Raw genomic sequence first — 12,385 nt, 5'->3', positions numbered from 1 at the left:
CCATTACATCCTTCTGGCAACTTAAGAAACACAGAAGACATATCCACTCTTAAGCTGTTTAAACCAGGGGGTGACCCAAGTCACCTTTGCTCATTGCAGACTATTAGTTACATGGTTCTTCTAGATGCAAGGGCCTTGCAAAGAATAGCCCAGTGATGTATTCAGGAAGAAAAAAAGAACATAGATTTTGGTGGGCACATAGCATTGCCTTTGCCATCAGAGAAAACAGAAGGTAGGGAGAAGGTATAATGAAGAAGGTGACAAAAAGCTTCACATAGTAACCATTAATTCCCTTTTGTTCTCAGATCAAGGTCTGGGAGAACATAAGCAATAGTAGGATGGCAGTGTTATCCGAATTCAGGTGTCACCATTCACATTGTAGCCTTTACAAATGGCATCTTCTGGAACACAAGCGTATGGCTTTGTCTTTAAAAAATGATTTGGAGTTGCTTGTGATTTTGGGGGAATGTGGATGCTCAACATACAATTTTGGGGCTTCTTCAGAGACTAAATCAGAAAGCAGAATACAAAGAGGCAGAGAGCACTAGTAGTACAGTGACAGGATTTGATTTAAGACCAGTGAGACAGATGGTGGTATGTTTTTTTAGAAGCAAACCAGGAAACAACAGATTTGCAAACAAATTTTAACTGCCATAATTCTTCTAATGCCCCACATGAGCAACACAAGTCACTGTGAAAAAATGTTTCTTTAAGGCAGCTGTACCTCAAGTGTTTTCCTTCCTACCTCTTTAGAAGGAAGAGAGGCCCATGGCAATGTTAATAAAATAATCTCACCCCTAATATTATTGAAACTCTGACCTTTTCTCTGGTCTCTGAGCAACTGGAATTGGTGACATCTGTAAAAGAAGAGCATGAGGACAGCATAGGAAAATGTGTAAATAAGTTTGTTTTACTTTCTGGGGAGAATGAGGGTGGTTTCTGGCCTGGATCCTCATTCTGAAATTTAAGAATGAGCAAATTGAAGCATATGTGCATATTAGAGAAATATTTTCCCCCTTGGAATGGCTTTAATCCCAGTGGAAGATTTGAAATATCTGCTCACTTTAGAACAAGAAGAGAAACAGCTCACAAGTAATTTGCTGCTTCTTTCTTGTTAGCCTGTACTCTGGTGAACCATCTAAAGCCTACCATCACAATCTCACTTTCGCCCATGGGGATTATGGACATCCAGTTTTCGTGAAATACATTTCAATGATTTTACTGGCTGCAGTAGTGAGGAAGATTTTTTTTATATATATTTAGGTTTGGAACTTGAATGATCAACTCATTCCCATTTCCTGTTTACCCAGCAGAGTCTTTGGGGGAATAGAGCGGGGAGTGAGAAAGCTGTTGGTGGGAACAGGTGAAGGTCAGGGGACTTGTGAAAGATCCCCAAGGACAGATTTTACTTATCACAAATTCTGATCATATATTATCACTTTATTTTCCATTGTAACAGCTTCCCAAATATTCTCACTGCCTTTAAACTCTCCTTTTCAATCCATTCTGCACAATCGTGCCAGATTACCTTTTTAAAAGAACAGTTTGACTCCTGTCATTCCTCTCCTCTAAATTATTAAATCATCCAAAATTTCTCAAATAATAAAACCAAATTTGCTAGCTATATATTTAAGTTTCTCCATGTTTGGGTCTCTAATTACCTTTTTAGTTTTACTTATCTGCCCCTCCAAATAACCAACTGAAGTCTTGTCAGAATATGCTCTGGAATATCTTACCGTCAGGCCTTCGCTCTCACTGCTGTCTTCTGAATGCTCTTCTTTCTTTCCCCTCTCCTAATCATTGTGAAATCTACTCATTCTTCAAGTCTCAGCTCAACTTGTATTTGATCTTTGAAGTTTCCTTGACTCTCCAAGTGAAAAGGAATGACTTCTATGTGTGCCTATAGCATATTGCTGGCACCCATATTTGACATTTATGTTATTCTGCCTCAAGTGTTAGTTATTTACAAGTCTATCACTAGTCTGTAAGGAACCCTCAAAGACAAGGGCTGTGTCTTTTTCATCTGTAAATCTTCCACAGGACACCGCACAGTGACTGGCCGAGATGAGGTGCGTGATGAATGCTTGGTGACTTGAACTGATAGATTCCTCAGTTTTCACTTGTGATACAAGTGGTGATTGTTTGCCTATTGTGGCCACCAACTATATTTCTGCCAGTGAGGTCACAGGCAGAGGGTCAAGATATTTCCTTCCTGTATGGAGCAATCAGGCTGAAAAACCCAAGTTGTTGAACACTTATTAACGTTTCTCTGTGAAGCCATCAGGCACCATTTATTATAAAGTTATTATAAGAACAGCTTAGTGTGTTGAAAAGGGAGGTTTGCAGAAAACTTGAGTCAAAGTATATGTCCATCACTGCTGGGAGAAAGGCCCAGAATAGGCAATAGGAGCCTGCAGATCTAGCCAATGAGGTTTTTATGATATAAATTCACCTTGTCACCTGCCAAGTTTCATTTTGTTTCTGTCTTCATTATTACCTGTCTCAAGATGGAACATATATTCCATGCTTTCTAACTGTCCTGTAGGTGGTGCTGTTACTTCTGTCTAGTTGGGGAGACAGAACATGCACCCAGAAAGATAGATACCATAACATACGGCATAATCGTCAAGATAAAAAGACTCTGGAACCAGACTGGCTGGCTTTGAATCATCCCTGCACCATGTACTAGCTGGGTGATCCTGGAAATGTTGTTTTACCTCTCTGGGATTCAAAATGCTCATATGCAAAAGGGAATAATAACAATAGTAGTTATTTTAAAGGGTTATCATAAGGGTAAAATGAGTTACTGTACATAGAGTGCTTAGTAAGTACTTACAAATGGTATTATCACATAAAAAATATAAAATAAGATAGTGTGGCCTAGTGTAATGAACAAAAGCTGGGGAATCAGAAGACTTGGGTTGTATCCTGACTGCTATTCATTCACCTTGGCCAACACATATAGCCTCTCAGATTCTTGCTTTCCTAACTATAAAATGAAGTGTGGAACTAAATAATATATGATGTTCCTTCCAGCTCTAAAATGCTAGTGTTCAATATTGAATACAAGCTTCCTCCCTAGTAAGAGATAGTTTATTAAAAAGAGAGAGAGAGAGAGAGAGAGAGAAAAGAATGTAATTCATATCTGCCAAGAGAGATTTTTCTTCTCCTCTTATCATCGGTTTCTGATAATCAGAAAATAATCAAATGTGTTCATTTTTATGCTTCATCCCTTGACTTTGCATCTGTCTTCCAGTCACCATTTCACTACTGTTAAAGAAAATAAAAGCCCTCAAAAACAAGAATTCTTAAAAGCCACTGGTTACAAAACAGCAGAGGTGATTGTCTAGTGCAGAGATTCAGCTCAGTGCAACTTTTCTTGGAGATCATTTCATGTAATTAAAAATGCAGTCTATCCAAAGAGGAATCTTCTTTTTAGAGGGAAAGGTTTTATTAACTAACTTGTTAATTGATATGAAGCTTTAAAATCACTTTCTTTTTAAGACCTGTAAAACAAGATTGAAGTGAGCTTGAATGCAGTTACCATTTAGAAGAATTTAATAACATCCAGTTATTAGCCCTGATGAAAGAGACATGCACATCTCAATGATTCCCAGGTTCTATTTTAAATTTAGTTAAAACTCAGACAACTCTCTCTCCTTCTACAATCCCCACCCATCACAGCAAAAATATGGCGAAAGGAGGTATATATTTCCCCAGTTTTTACCTCTCCTTGGCTTTTAAAACTTGATTGCTTCACTTGTGAATCCCTCCTAAGGACCCATAAAGGCTGATCAACAGTCACTGCAGCTTGGCATATGTCCAACTTCTCTGTTTAAGGTGTTAGGACAATTCAGAGTGACAAGACTCGAAGTTAAGGAAGTAACTTTTCATTGAAAGCATATTTCACCTTAAAGGTAATGTGGTGGGAAGCTATTAGGATGCTCTTTTTATAGGTAAAAATGGTCAGATATTGACAATTTTATCTGAGTTTACCTAATAACCGTTAGGCCTGGGTCCAGATGCACACCACTGGCTACTTGACAGGGAAATGTTCATTCATGGTACTGGTCACTATTCTTTGGTACAATGGACAGGGTCTCGAATGGCAGGTTCAGTGAACTGTTTTTTTTTTTTTTTTTTTTCATTTCAACTTGTATTTTAGGTTTAAGTGGTACATGTGCAGGTTTGTTACATGGGTGAATCATGTGTCATGAGGGTTTGATTTACAGATAATTTTGTCACCTATGTAATCAGCGTAATACTCAATAGGTAGTTTTTCAATCCTCACCCTCTTCCTACCCTCCACCCTCAGGTGGGCCCTGATGTCTATTGTTCCCTTTTTGTGTCCATGTGTACTCCAAGTTAATTCTCATTTATAAGTGAGAACATACAATATTTGGTTTTCTGTTCCTGCATTAGTTAGCATAGGGTGATGGCCTCCAGCGCCATCCATGTTGCTGCAAAGGCCATGATTTCATTCTTTTTTATGGCTGTGAATTGTGTAACACATTTTCTTTATGTAGTATGCCATGGATGGAGATCTAGGTTGATTGTATGTCTTTACTATTGCGAATAGCACTGTGATGAACATATGCATACATGTGCCTTTATGGTAGAATGATTTGTATACCTTTGGGTGTATATACCCAGTAATGAGATTGCTGGGTTGAATGGTAGTTCTATTTTTAGTTCTTTGGGAAATCCTCAAACTGCTTTCCACAGTGTCTGGACTCATTTACATTCCCACTAACAGTATATAAATGTTCCATTTTATCCACAGTCTCACCAACATTTGTTGTTTCTTGACTTTTTAATTTAATAATAATAATTCTGACTGGTGTGATATGGCATTGCATTGCAGTTTTGATTTGCATTTCCCTAACGATTAGTGAAAATGAGCATCTTTCCATATGTTTGTTGGCCACATGGAGGTCTTATTTTGAGAAGTGTCTGTTTATGTCCATTGCCCGTTTCTTAATGGGGTTGTTTGTTTTTTGCTTGTTGATTTTTCTAAGTTCCTTGTGGACCCTAAATATTACACCTTTGTGGATGCATAGCTTGCAAATATTTTCTCTCATTCTGTAGGTTGTCTCTTTACTCAGTTGATAGTTTCTTTTGCTTTGCAGAAGCTTGTTAGTTTAATTAGGTCCCATTTGTCAATTTTGGTTTTTGGGTTTTTTTTTTTGGAATTGTTTTTGGCATGTTTATCATGAAATCTTTGTCAGGTCTTATGTTCATAATGGTATTTCCTAGGTTTTCTTCCAAGGTTTTATAGTTTTAGGTTTTACATTTAAGTATTCCATCTTGAATTGATTGTTGTACATGGTGTAAGGAAGGGGTCCAGTTTCAGTCATGTCCATATGGCTAGCCAGTTATCCCAGCACCATTTATTGAATAGAGAGTCATTTTCCCATTGCTTGTTATTGTCAGCCATGTCAGAAATCAGATAGTTCCGGGTACATAGCTTTATTTTGGGGTTTGCTAACTTGTTCCATTGGTTTATGTGTCTATTTTTGCACCAGTACTGTGCTGTTTGGGTTACTGTAGCTTTGTAGTATAGTTAGAAGTCAGGTGATGTGATGCCTCTAGCCTTGTTCTTTTTGCTTAGGATTGCCTTGGCTATTTGGACCCATTTTTGGTTCCATATCAATTTTAAAATAGTTATTTCTTATTCTGTGAAGAATGTCATTAGTAGTTTAATAGGAACAGCATCAAATCTGTAAATTGCTTTGGGCAATATGGCCATTTTAACAATATTAATTCTTTTTATTCATGAAAATGGTCTGTTTTTCCATTTGTGTTATCTCTGATTTCTTTGAGCAGCATTTTATAATTCTCATTGTAGAGATATTTCACTTTCCTGGTTAGCTGTATTCCTAGGTATTTTATTCTTTTTGTGGCTATTGTGAATGGAATTGTGTTCTTGATTTGGTTCCAAGCTTGGACATTGTTATCATACAGGAATGCTACTAATTTTTGTACATTGACTTTTGTATCCTGAAACTTTGCTGAAGTGGTTAACAAATCAAGGAGTTTTAGACAGAGACTCTGGGGTTTTCTAAGTAAAGATTAATGTCATCTGCAAACAGGGATAGTTTGACTTCCTCTCTTCCTATTTGAATACCCTTTATTATTTTTTATTTCTTATTTTATTTCATTTTTTAAAATTTTACTTTAAGTTCTGGGATACAAGTACAGAATGTGTAGGTTTGTTACGTAGGTATACTTGCACCATGGTGGTTTCCTGCACCTATCAACCTGTCATCTAGGTTTTAAGCACTGCATGTATTAGCTCTTTGTTCTAATGCTCTCCTTCCCCTTGCACCTCACGCCCTGCCTGGCCCCAGTGTGTGTTGTTCCCCTTGCTGTGTCCATGTGTTCTCATTGTTCAACTCCCACTTATGAGTGAGAACATGTGGTTTTTGGTTTTCTGTTCTTGTGTTAGTTTGCGGAGAATAATTGCTTCCAGTTTCATCCATGTTCCTGCAAAGGACATGATCTCATTCCTTTTTATGGCTGCATAGTATTCCATGGTTTATATGTACCACATTTTCTTTATCCAGTCTATCATTGATGGGCATTTGGGTTGGTCCCATGTCTTTGCTATTGTAAGTAGTACTGCAGTAAACATATGTGTGCATGTGTCTTCAAAGTAGAATGATTTATATTCCTTTGGGTATATATCCAGTAATGGGGTTGCTGGGTAAAATGGTATTTCTTGTTCTAGATCCTTGAGGAATCACCACCCTGTCTTCCACAATGGTTGAACTATTTACATTCCTGCCAACAGTGTAAAAGCATTTCTATTTCTCCACAGCCTCGTAAGCATCTATTGTTTCTTGACTTTTTAATAATTGCCATTCTGACGGGCATGAGATGGTATCTCATTGTGGTTTTGATATGCATTTCTCTAATGATCAGTGATGTTGAGCATTTTTTCATGTGTGCTGGCTGCATAAATGTCTTCTTTTGAGAAGGGTCTGTTCATATCCTTTGCCCATTTTTTGATTGTTTTTTCCTTGTAAATTTGTTTAAGTTCATTGTAGATTCTGGACATTAGACCTCTGTCAGATGGATAGATTGCAAACATTTTCTCCCATTCTGTAGGTTGCCTGTTTACTCTGATGAAAGTTTCTTTTGCTGTGCAGAAACTCTTTAGTATAATTAGATCCCATTTGTCAATTTTGGCTTTTGTTGCTGTTGCTTTCGGCATTTTCATCATGAAGTGCTGGCTCATGCCTGTGTCCTGAATGGTATTGCCTAGGTTTTCTTCTAGGGTGTTTGTGGGTTTGGGTTTTACATTTAAGTCTTTAATCTATCTTGAATTAATTTTTCTATAATGTGTAAGGAAGAGATCCAGTTTCAGTTTTCTGCACATGGCTAGCCAGTTTTCCCAGCACCCTTTATTAAATAGGAAATCCTTTCCCCATTGCTTGTTTTTGTCTGATTTGTCAAAGATCCGATGGTTGTAGATGTGTGGTGTTATTTCTGAGGTCTCTGTTCTGTTCCCTTGGTCTATATGTCTGTTTTGGTACCAGTACCATGCTGTTTTGGTTATTGTAGCCTTGAGGTATAGTTTGAAGTCAGGTAGTGTGATACCTCCAGCTTTGTTCTATCTGCTTAGGATTCTCTTGGCCATACAGGCTCTTTTTTGGCTCCAATTTAAAGTATTTTTTTCTAATTCTGTGAAGAAAGTCAATGGTAGTTTGATGGGAATAGCATTGAATCTATAAATTACTTTTGGCAGTATGGCCATTTTCACGATATTGATTCTTCCTATGCATGAGGATGGAATGTTTTTCCATTTGTTTGTGTCCTCTTTTATTTCCATGAGTAGTGGTTTCTAGTTCTCCTTGAAGAGGTCCTTCACATCCCTTGTTAGCTGTATTCCTAGGTATTTTATTCTCTTTGTAGCAATTGTGAATGGGAGTTGATTCATAATTTGGCTCTCTGTTTGTCTATTGTTGATGTATAGGAATGCTTGTAAGTTTTGCACATTGATTTTTTATCCTGAGACATTGCCGAATTTGCTTATCAACTTAAGGAGCTTTTGGCCTGAGATGATGGGGTTTTCTAAATATGGAGTCACGTTGTCTGAAAACAGAGACAATTTGACTTTCTCCCTTTCTATTTGAATACGCTTTATTTCTTTCCCTTGCCTGATTGCCCTGGCCAGAACTTCCAATACTATGTTGAATAGGAGTGGTGAGAGAGGGCATCCTTGTCTTGTGCCAGTTTTCAAAGGGAATGCTTCCAGCTTTTGCCCATTCAGTATGATATTGGCCATGGGTTTGTCATAAATAGCTCTTATTATTTTGAACTGTGTCCCATCAATACCTATATTATTGAAAGCTTTTAAAATGAAGGGATGTTGAATTTTATCAAAGGCCTTTTCTGCATCTATTGAGATGATCATGTGGTGTTGGTCACCGGTTCTGTTTATGTGAAGGATTACGTTTATTGATTTGCATATATTGGACCAGTCTTGCATCCCAGGGATGAAGCCAACTTGATCGTAGTGGATAAGCTTTTTGATGTGATGCTGAATTTGGTTTGCCAGTATTTTATTGAGGATTTTTGCATTGATGTTCATCAGGGATATTGGTCTGAAGTTTTCTTTTCTTCTTTTTTTTTTTTTTAATTGTGTCCCTGCCAGGTTTTGGTATCAGCATGATGCTGACCTCTTAAAATGAGTTAGGGAGGAGTCCTTCCTTTTTAGTTGTTTGGAATAGTTTTAGAGGAGTACTGGCTCCTCTTATATCTCTGGTAGAATTCAGCCATGAATCCATCTTGTCTTGGGCTTTTTTTTTTTTTGCTTGGTAGGTTTTAATTACTGCCTCAATTTCAGAACTTGTTATTGATCTATTCAGGGATTTGACTTCTTCCTGGTATAGTCTTGGGAGGGTGTATGTGTCCAGAAATTTATTCATTTCATCTAGATTTTCTAGTTTATTTGCATATAGGTGTTTATAGTATTATCTTGGTAGTTTGTATTTCTGTGGGGTTAGTGGTGATATCCCCTTTATCATTTTTTATTGTGTCTATTTGATTCTTCTCTCTTTTATTCTTTATTATTCTAGCTAGTGGTCTATTTTGTTAATTATTCAAAAAACCAGCTCCTGGATTCTTGATTTTTTTTTTTTTTTTGAGACAGAGTCTTGCTCTTTCGCCCAGGCCGGAGTGCAGTGGTGCTATCTCAGCTCACTGCAAGCTCTGCCTTCAGGTTTCATGCCATTCTCCTGCCTCAGCCTCCCGAGCAGCTGGGACTACAGGCACCTGCCACCGCGCCTGGCTAATTTTTTGTATTTTTAGTAGAGATGGGGTTTTACCATGTTAGCCAGGATGGTCTCGATCTCCTGACATCGTGATCTGCCTGCCTCAGCCTCCCAAAGTGGGATTCTTGATTTTTTGAAGATGTTTTATGTCTCTATCTCCTTCAGTTCTGCTCTGATCTTAATTATTTCTTGTCTTCTGCTAGGCTTTGGATTTGTTTTCTCTTGCTTCTATACCTCTTTTAATTTGATGTTAGGGTGTCGAGTTGAGATCTTTGTAGCTTTCTGATGTGGGCATTCAGTGCTATAAATTTCCCTCTTAACACTGCTTTGGCTGTGTCCCAGAGATTCTGGCACACTGTCTCTTTGTTCTCATTGGTTTCAAAACACTTCTTGGTTTCTGCCTTAATTTCATTATATACCCAGGAGTCATTCAGGAGCACGTTGTTAAATTTCCATGTAGTTGTGTGGTTTTAAGTGAGTTTCTTAATCCTGAGATCTAATTTGATTGCACTGTGGTGTGAGAGGCTGTTTGGTATGATTTCAGATATTTTGCATTTGCTGAGGAGTGTTTTACTTCCAATTATGTGGTTGATTTTAGAATAAGTGCCTTGTGGCACTGAGAAGAATATATATTCTGTTGATTTGGGTTACAGAGTTCTGTGGATGTCTATTAGTTCCACTTACTCCAGAGCTGAGTTCAATCCTGAATATCCTTATTAATTTTCTGTCTCATTGATCTAATATTGACTAAGGAGTGTTAATGTCTCCCACTCTTATTGTGTGGGAGTCTAAGTCTCTTCATAGTCTCTAAGAACTTGTTTTATGGATTCGGGTGCTCCAATATTGAGCACATGTATATTTAGGACAGTTAGCTCTTCTTGTTGAATTGATCCCTTTACCATTATGTAATGCCCTTCTTTGTCTTTTTGATCTTTGTTGATTTAAAGTCTGTTTTGTCAGATACTACGATTGCAACACCTCTTTTTTTGTTGTCCATTTTCTTGGTAAATTTTCCTCCATCCCTTTATTTTGAGCCTATGTGTGTCTTTGCATATGAGATAGGTCTCCTGATTACAGCACACTGATGGGTCTTTATCCAGATTGCCAGTCTGTGTCTTCTAATTGGGACATTAAGCCCATTTACATTTAAGGTTAACATTGTTATGTGTGAATTTGATCCTGTCATCATGATACTACCTGGTTATTTTGCACATTAGTTGATGCAGTTTCTTCATGGTGTCATTGGTCTTTTTTTTCTTTCCTCTTTTATTATACTTTAAGTTCTGGGATACATGTGCAGAATGTGCAGGTTTGTTACATAGGTATACATGTGCCATGGTGGTTTGCTGCACCCATCAACCTGTGATCTACATTAGGTATTTCTCCTAATGCTATCCCTCCCCTAGACCCCTACCCCCTGACAGGCCCCAGTGTGTGATGTTCCCCTCCCTGTGTCCATGTGTCCTCATTGTTGAACTCCCACTTATGAGTGAGAACATGTGGTGTTTAGTTTTCTGTTCTTGTGTTAGTTTGCTGAGAATGATGGTTTCCAGCTTCATCCATGTCTCTGCAAAGGACATGAACTCATTTTTTATGGCTTCATAGTATTCCATGGTGTATATGTGTCACATTTTTTTATCCAGTCTATCATTGAGGGGCATTTGGATTGGTTCCAAGTTTTTGCTATTGTGAACAGTGCCACAATAAACATACATGTGCATGTGTCTTTATAGTAGAATGATTTATAATCCTCTGGGTATGTACCCAGTAATGAGGTTGCTGGGTCAAATGGTATTTCTAGTTCTAGATCCTTGAGGAATCGCCACACTGTCTTCCACAATGGTTGAACTAATTTACACTCCCACCAACAGTGTAAAAGCATTCCTATTTCTCCACATCCTCTCCAGCATCTGTTGTTTCCTGACTTTTTAATGATCACCATTCTAACTGATGTGACATGGTATTTCATTGTGGTTTCGATTTGCATTTCTCTAATGACCAGTGATGACGAGCGTTTTTTCATATGTTTGTTGGCTGCATAAATGTCTTCTTTTCAGAAGTGTCTGTTCATATCCTTTGCCCACTTTTTGATGGGGTCAGAATAGAGGCCTCAGAAATAACACCACACATCTACAACCATCTGATCTTTGACAAACCTGACAAAAACAAGCAATGGGGAAAGGATTCCCTATTTAATAAATAGTCTTGGGAAAACTGGCTAGCCATATGCAGAAAGCTGAAACTGGATCCCTTCCTTACACCTTATACAACAATTAACTCATCAAGGTTTTATCAAGGTTCTTAGCTTCTTTGCATTTGGTTAGAACATGCTCCTTTAGCTCAGCGCAGTTTGTTATTACCCACCTTCCGAAGCCTACTTCTGTCAATTAAAGACTTAGACATAAGACCTAAAACCATAAAAACCCTAGTAGAAAACCTAGGCAATACTATTCAGGACATATGCATGGGCAAAGTCTTCATGACTAAAACACCAAAAGCAATGGCAACCAAAGCGAAAATTGACAAATGGGATCTAATTAAACTAAAGAACTTCTGCACAGCAAAAGAAACTATCATCAGAGTGAACAGGCAACGTACAGAATGGGAGAAATTTTTGCAATCTATCCATCTGACAAAGGGCCAATATCCAGAATCTACAAAGAACTTAAACAAATTTACAAGTATCATTGGTCTTTATATTTTGGCGTGTTGCTGCTGTGAATGGTACCAGTTTTTCCTTTTTATATTTAGTGCTTCCTTCAAGAGCTCTTGTAAGGGAGGCCTGGTGGTGACAAAATCCCTGAACATTTGCCTGTCTGGAAAGGATTTTATTTCTCCTTCACTTATGAAGCTTTAGTTTGGCTGGATATGAAACTGTGGGTTGAAAACTCTTTTGTTTAATCATATTGAATATTGCCCCCCACTCTCTTCTGGCTTTTAGGGTTTCTGCTGAGAGATCCACTGTTAGTCTGATGGGCTTCCCTTTGTAGGTGTCTTGGTTTTTCTTTCTGGCTGCCCCTAACGTTTTTTCCTTCATTTCAACCTCGGAGAATCTGATGATTATGTGTCTTTGGGTTGATCTTCTCATGGAGCATCTTAGTGGTATC

The sequence above is a fragment of the Nomascus leucogenys genome, chromosome X (genome assembly GCF_006542625.1).
Source record: "Nomascus leucogenys isolate Asia chromosome X, Asia_NLE_v1, whole genome shotgun sequence".
In the NCBI taxonomy this organism is placed as follows: domain Eukaryota; kingdom Metazoa; phylum Chordata; class Mammalia; order Primates; family Hylobatidae; genus Nomascus; species Nomascus leucogenys.
This window is presented reverse-complemented; position numbering follows the sequence as displayed.